This window comes from Oreochromis aureus, unplaced genomic scaffold (genome assembly GCF_013358895.1).
Source record: "Oreochromis aureus strain Israel breed Guangdong unplaced genomic scaffold, ZZ_aureus HiC_scaffold_358, whole genome shotgun sequence".
In the NCBI taxonomy this organism is placed as follows: domain Eukaryota; kingdom Metazoa; phylum Chordata; class Actinopteri; order Cichliformes; family Cichlidae; genus Oreochromis; species Oreochromis aureus.
Window position 1 is genome coordinate 233,038 of NW_024108906.1, and position 7,830 is coordinate 240,867.

Genomic DNA, 7,830 nt, shown 5'->3' on the forward strand with positions numbered 1-7,830 from the left:
CCTCTATCTCTTGCACCAATAAACCACTTGGATGCTGCCTTTTCTGCCTCTTTTCTGGTAATCTGGCTGGTAAGGGCATTTTTTTTCAAGCTGCCTGTAAAGTACACATATTGACCACAGGAAAGTGAGACTATACTACTAAATCTAAAGACAAAGCTTTATTGTTATCTTTTTCCCCATACTTATATTTATACTGTGACACTGAATAAAATCTCATGGACGCGCCGGTGGATCTAAATTACATGACCACTTTAAGATGGCGCAACAACAAGATGTAGCGACCCCGAGTCTCCGTTTCAAGTTTTGTTTAAAGCGTGGACTTTTATATACCAGATTTTAAATTTTTTAATCAAAACCAGAGTTATGATTAAAAAAATACATGCAATGTTTTATTTCTGAATAAAACTGTTGTATTTACTGCGAGGAGAAACGGTAAAAAGAGCGTTTTCTATGGACAGCGCTAGCAAGCACTCTGCTTGCGAGTGAGAAAAAGAAAAACACCCGTTCCCTATTAGTGTTAAAGCGTACTATGTCGACCAATCAAAAAATTATATGGTAGCGTGGCATTTGGTTGTTTAGGAAGAGGGGGACGTTTTAAGAGTGACTTCGGCAAGTGAGCAAAAGAAAGAGAGCGAGCAAGTTTTGAGATGTGAGAGATTTTTGACGTTTAGCGTGTTTGCAGCGTGTAGTTAGTGTGTAGTGTAGTGTGTAGTGTAGTGGGATAAACCCTGCTATCAGGCCTGCAGGGTTTTTCCCTGTTGTTCTCCCCTGCATTATACTGAACAGAAACAATTTTTTTGGAGTGGCACAAATAATGTGTGTGGTGTCTTATTTGATGCAGAGCACCTGATTGTTCTAGGTAGATAGATAGATGCTACATTTTTAGATAAATAGCTGCATATAACCTTGTTTGCTATACTTGTGCAAAGGTTTTTATAATTTACAATTTCTATTTCCATTTCAAGATTTGAAAATGAATCATTAGGCGTGTTTGTTGTTGTTACAGTAAAAATTTAGACCTGAATTTAGGTCAATTGTATTAATAACGTATGTCAAACTGAACAAAATAACTATAAATTCAGGCGTGAGGTTGTCCTGAAAAGAATGATACTAAACAAGGTAAGGTAAATATTTTTAACAGGTGAAATATAGAGGTCAAATCAGAAGTAGTCAAAATGGCCAATTATACCCTGGACCCCACAGGGTTAAGTCACTGATTAAATTGTTTGGAAGAATGACTACAGTTGTAGTGAGCATCTGTTATTCAAACATCAACAAAATATCTTACAAGTAATGAACTTACCATATAGCACTTCAAAAACTTTAAGCCCTTGAAATTCCCACTTTCCATGGCACCCAACGACGTTATATTGCCTGGAAAGAGCATTGTCCATAATGAAAGCCATCATTCTTCTTGTGGCTTCATCAATAGTGCTCCCTCCGATCTCTGCCACAACAGCAACCTTAGGACACGCAAGGACAATAATTTTACTGACAGGAGTACCTCCAGTCACACCTAAAAGAAAGCAAGCACAGCTACGCAGTAATTAGGCTCAATAATATTGATGATATTTGACTGAGAAAGAGTTAGGTGTCAAAGTCAAACACTGTCTGATGCAAATGCAAAGAGCTAAATGATTCACTAAAAGTAATTTCTTAAGTTTTGGGTTTGGCATGGCACACAGGCTGATTGAGGCATTAATCGTTGAATATTGTTATTACATCATTATTATTTACCACTTATTTTAGGAAGACAGGGTCTGCCAGTTTTGCTCAGTGCTTCCACATCTGCTACTGTCCGGAGGGGAAATACAGCACCCTCAGGTAATACTGCAGCAACTGATCCATCATGCTGTTTGAGGAGAGACTGTGGACCATCTGAGTGTCCTTAATGTCTTCCAGGAGGGTTAGAACACGTACAAACATGCTGGTATTGGTGGCTTGTAGAAGTTGTCTTGGAACTGGTTGTGAAACCACAGGTGAAGGAGTTGAGGGTTGTGGCGGCTGAACAAATGGATGAGTGATGTTCAGGAGGGAGTTTCACTTGAATGTCTATTCTCCATTGATGATGGTGGTGAGGTCTCTGGCTGTTCCGCAGTGTTGTCCCAATCCTCATCGGAGCTCGACAGGATCACTGGCCTTAAAAAAAACAACAACAAAACAAAAAACAACAAACACACACACACACACACACACACACACACACACACACACACAAATAAATAATAATCCAAACACATAATTTAGGTAATGGTTAGTCCTACAAACTAAAAACATTAATGTATAGTCCGGCATCAAAAAAAGTCTAAAACAGATTTTTAAAAGTCAACAAGCTAGAAAGTGCTATTTTGACATCATATCTGAACCTGATGAGCAGCAAGGGTCTGCTAAAGATACTGTCAGTTTGTTTTTGTTTCTTATAATCTCAATAATAAATTGTTGCTTTTAATGTGTTTTTAACATAATTACCTGCTTTTCCGCTTCCCTTTTCCCAATCTGCTTCCAGAATGCGACTCAGTCTGCAGATCAGAGGTTGTTTCAGATCTCCACAGTTTCACCCTGGCATTTTCATAGTTTTCTGTACATTTTTAACATACATCAACAAAATGTTGTCAGCGAAATTACAGTAAAATTTCTTGTTCTTTCTATAATGATAGAATATTTGGTAGCAATAAACAATAATGCTTCTTACCAGCTTTCCCCAAGATGCGAACTCTGTACTGTGACCAGTTTGCATCTGGAGTAACTCCATCCTTTACAGCCTTATTGATATTGACTCTCCCTGGTGGCCAGAAACAAGAATCTTCTGCCGGTCCTGTAAACCACTTGCAAGGAATTATGGATACACCTCCACCATCCAGAAATTCAACAACTGCAAATGGTAGCATGCTGGGGGGAAAGCAAAAAGAAGCCAACTAGTACAGCAGTGGCAATGCTACATATCCAGACTTCAGTGGCAAAAGCACCATTTTCTGTTTTAATTCCTCAAGTAATACAAGATGCATTTGTCTACACAGATTGGAAAACAAGTAAATTCCACGCAGGAAGGTTTCAAATGGGAAGCAGGAAATGCTGTCTGAAGGGCCAAACTTCCGTACATCTTGAGCTAGGTGTATTAAAGAATGTATATTATAACCAACAAAGTCAAGACCATAAATCAAAGCAAAATCTTTCACAAACTGCTTCAAAACATCCTCTGCATAATCACAGTTATCAATACACAGGACTTAGAAGAATTCTTATAGATACAGATAACAGTATAAAGTATCTATACATTTGGCTTGGTATATTATTCAGTAGAACAACTGGGCTTGTGTAAAGCAAAAACTGTCTCAGTTCAGTTGCTTTCCACATGCTAATTTCAAGGAGAGACCTTGGTTTCCTTGCAAAACTTTAAGGCAAATACTGCCTCACAGAAAACATGAATGCTGAAATCAGAATTTGCATAGACTGTCTGCATTTTCGGGGACCTTTTAACCAAAGATAAATAAGCTTGCGCATTACCCTCAGACACACAAGGTGCATATAGTTCAGCACAAAACCTGAGACTAATCTTCAGCATGTTCATCGCAATCTTAGTGCTCTTCCTCAGGTGTTTTATTTTCAAAAGAATCAGAGTACAAAATTAAGTCCTGATGATGCTCTCACTCATTTTGCTGTGAAACAAGACTAAAATGTTCAACAACATTCTGAGCTATTTTCCTCTGAGCTCTTTGTCCTCTCAGATTGCTCCATTGCTTTCTGAAAGACAGCTCACAGATTCTGAAGCTCCAGGTTTCATCACTCTCCAACCAAACTTAACTGAACCAGCAGCAAAAGAAGATCCAAACTACGCTTTACATTTGATAAATACTGTCATGAATTCCCTCTTGCTGTTTTGTTTCCACCACGATAAAAAAAAAAATCACACTTCCTGTACAGCTCTCTCTCTCTTAGTGTACTTCAAGAACAGTTTCCCCATCTCAAATCTCTGTTTTCCACATTATTCCCTTGCTTATTATACATCAGTGTACCGTTGTGCTTAGCACTGTCGTCGGTTGTTGTTGTTATTTTTTTCAAAAATGACCTCTGTCAAGAAAGCCTCAATTCTGCTGTTACCGAAGAAATCTAAACTTTTACAAATGATGCCAAATTGCACAACGCTCAGCTTGTTCTCTAATAAAACCTCTGTAACTTTGCACTGCTTTACTTCAGCAGCATCAGGTAATGTTCATATATTGATTCATGGTTTTCTTCAGTTTTTGTTCAACTGCAGAATATTTTTAAGGCTATCTGCTATAAAAAGCCAGGCCAGGAAAATCTCCTTCATGTTTTTCTGTGTTTTATCCTCAGTTACTTTGGCATAAAGACATCTGCTGTGATGCTTACACCAGGCTTAAAAGCTGTTGTATTATAATAAAAGACCCTGACATCGCGTTATAAAGTAACAATTCTAATTGTTACAAACTCAAAAAAAAAAGATTCCTACTAGTATATTTCTGGTATGCATCAAATTTTGAATAGAAATGAATTTTGAAATATACACTGCTTCTTATGTCAAAGTCTGTAAATAATAAAGAAATAAACCACACATAACCCTTGCTACTACTCACTCCAGCAAAATCAAACCAATATACAGATATTAATAACATATTAATGTAATAGTGTGACTATGCAATTTATAAGTAGCCATAGTCAGCCAAGTCATAATCAAAACAACAAACATCTCAAGTTTTGAGATAACTGCAAACCTTCCTGGCCAATAACCACACAAGCTGTCCATGCAGGAAGGGTGATAAAGGAGCAGGCACAAAATTCAAACAAATTTAAGCCATAATGAAACAAATTAAAATAACAGTGAGCATGCACAAATCAGGCATCAGACAAACACTTAAAGATCACAGATCTTTAGAACCACATCCAAAGAGCAATTGTTTTTCTTTTTTATAAATAAATAGATGTGTCGATTCTAGCTAAATATACATTACAAAAAGGGAAAAAAAGGAGGGCCACAGCAATCATAGTAAAATGAGTTGGCACTGTGGCCCTAACAAGACCGATCAGTTCTGCTTAAATAATCAGTTTCCCTTATGTACAGAGCTTGCACAACAGCAAGAGGCAGATTCTAGAGTCAGTACACTATTTCTGATGAAGTTCTCAGTAAAACAACTACACATATAAAGTTACATACTAAAGGGTGTATAAAAAAAACCCCAAACAAATCAAGAACACCTACATTTTATTTGCTTTTTCTGGAAAAATAACAACAATGACAAGAAAAATGATGATGATGTCTTCTATAGAAATAGAGTGCTCACTGATCTGCCTCTCTGACTGCTGTGCACGCTCCTGACACAGGGGCAAAAGCTGGGGACTACTTGCTCATGGCCATGGCCTACCCTCATTGAGCCGTGAGGAATGAAGCTAATAAAGACCAGACTGAAGCAATTTTGGTTGCTTTGATAGTGAAAATACCCTCCCATATTCCTCTTAAAAAAAATTAGAACTTAGTAAAATTGGTCTAATATAGTCCTTTATTAATACTAATCTTAGAGAAAAACCAAGATAATGTTTAAGTACAACTTAATGTTAAGTACACGTAGTCATTAATTTTGGTGCTAGTTAAGCAGTATACAGGACACCAGACAATGCTTTCAAACTGTGAAAATTGGCTAAATCCAACATTAGGGTAAAAATTTCAACTAGCTTAGCCTTGCTTGAGTGCTAGGAATAAGTTCACCAGGACTTGTGACATACATTACTTTGCAGCATCATAACTTTGTAAACATTTCATTTATACTTAGGGATTCAAATTAAGTCAAAAAGTTCTTACCTTTAGTGCAGAAAATAAGTACGTAGCTCAAAGATGCACTGCCAGCTTAACTGTCAGCTTTGTCCAAGGGCGCGAAATGAAGAATGTTCCAGAATGGGGGGACGGGTTTGAGAAAACCTCGTGATATTTCTTGAAATAATGCGAGATTTCAAAAAGCACTCCTACATGGAGTGAAAAAATTTTTTCACTGAAATGTAAAACCATTTATTTTATTTTCTCAAGCGTCCTACAATTTTAAGTCATATCTGTTCTTTGTGTTTCACTTACATTAATATATTTTATATGTATATTTTTTATTAATTAAGTATACATATGCTGCCTCTGGCATAATTTATTATCAGTTATTTCATCTTAATTCATGTTCATACTTACACATGACTAATAATTATACTTAACTGAGGTCGTTAAACTCAGTTGCCTGTTCATACTACTTCCCATATGTTACCCATATGGTGCCCATAGAACATAGCCCATCTGGGCTGGCTCAGGTGGGTCCTACTTGGCTAACCCAGGTGGGTCCCAGATTGGATGCCCATTGTAAGCCCATCCCCACTTGGAACCCCCATAGCCCATGTGGAGCCCACATACTGGTGTTTGCTGGAATTGGCTGCTTTCACCTTCATACCAACTGTATAGTGTCTAATATAAAGACAGCATAAACAGTGTACTGTCAGTGTAGAGGATGAAAAAATGACAATTCATGAAACATCTGCTGACATTTGGTTGAATTCAGTTGTGTACCTCCAAGAGCAGCGGGTCAGCTGATCACAGCCTGCACACTAAGAAAATCGACTGGAGGTCTCAATAGAAATTATTGTGAGTTATGATTATTTTCCCCACACTGAGCCATTACATTATTTATTTTTTTCCTTCAGATTCATTCTGAGTATAATTTGAATAATTATAATTAGACTATAGTTTGTATCCGATCGACTGATATTATTTTATTATTATGTTAATATAATATAGGTTCAGTTAGCTTTGCACAAAAATAAAAACATCATCCAAAGTACATTTCAGACCCTGTACTAGGGATGGGAATCATAAACATTCCCAGTAGTCCAATTCCTTGGAAACTTTAGTCTGCCTACCTATTAATACCCTTAACGGTTCTTGCACGCTCGCTACGATCAGCTGTGATTTCAGTTCTTGTGTTGGAGGAGGAATATAGTGGCGCAGTTTACAGCGTAGATATGAACATAACCTTAATTTTTATTGCACGAAACGAAGAGAGCGCGATGGTAAATTGGAGACTGTTACAGGACAGAAACAACTTCATCATACTGTTAGCACAACTTTGGCTCTTCGCAAGCACCTGCACACAGACAGCATGCTAACACTAAGAAATCCAACAACAGTTGTGATGATAAAGCTGAGTATATGCTGGCCCCAGCCAGAGGTGGGTAGTAACGAGTTACATTTACTCCATTACATTTACTTGAGTAAGTTTTTGAAAAAAATGTACTTTTAAAGTACCTTTATTGCACCATACTTTTTACTTGTACTTGAGTACATTTGTGAAGAAGAAACGGTACTTTTACTCCGCTATATTTGTCAACATTCGACTCGTTACTTTTTTTTAAATTATTAATTTCACACATTAGATAATGCTACTAATAATAGATCATGCTGCCAGTGGAGTTTCCTGTAACTCTTTCACCAATCAGATGTAGCCATGCAGTCACATGACCAGTTATGAACTGTGGCGGACAGATCGGCCCAAGCCTTTCAAACTAGCAGACACATGGAAAGAAGAAACAGAAAAACTGAACTGAAGAGGATGAACACCCTTGGCCTCATATACAAAGCACGTTTTGCTTAAAAGCAGTACGAAAGAACAGCTATATAATGTGGTGTCTTCAGTGTGAGCTAAAACAAACCGACATTTCAACGTGGAAAAAACTCAATTCTAACATGAGGAAAACATGTCGCGGTAAGTGTACTCTTAATTTCTTTTTAGCTGTGGTTAGGTGGATGCCAGTCTTTATGTTACAGCAGCTGTGTCAAGCTTGATTACT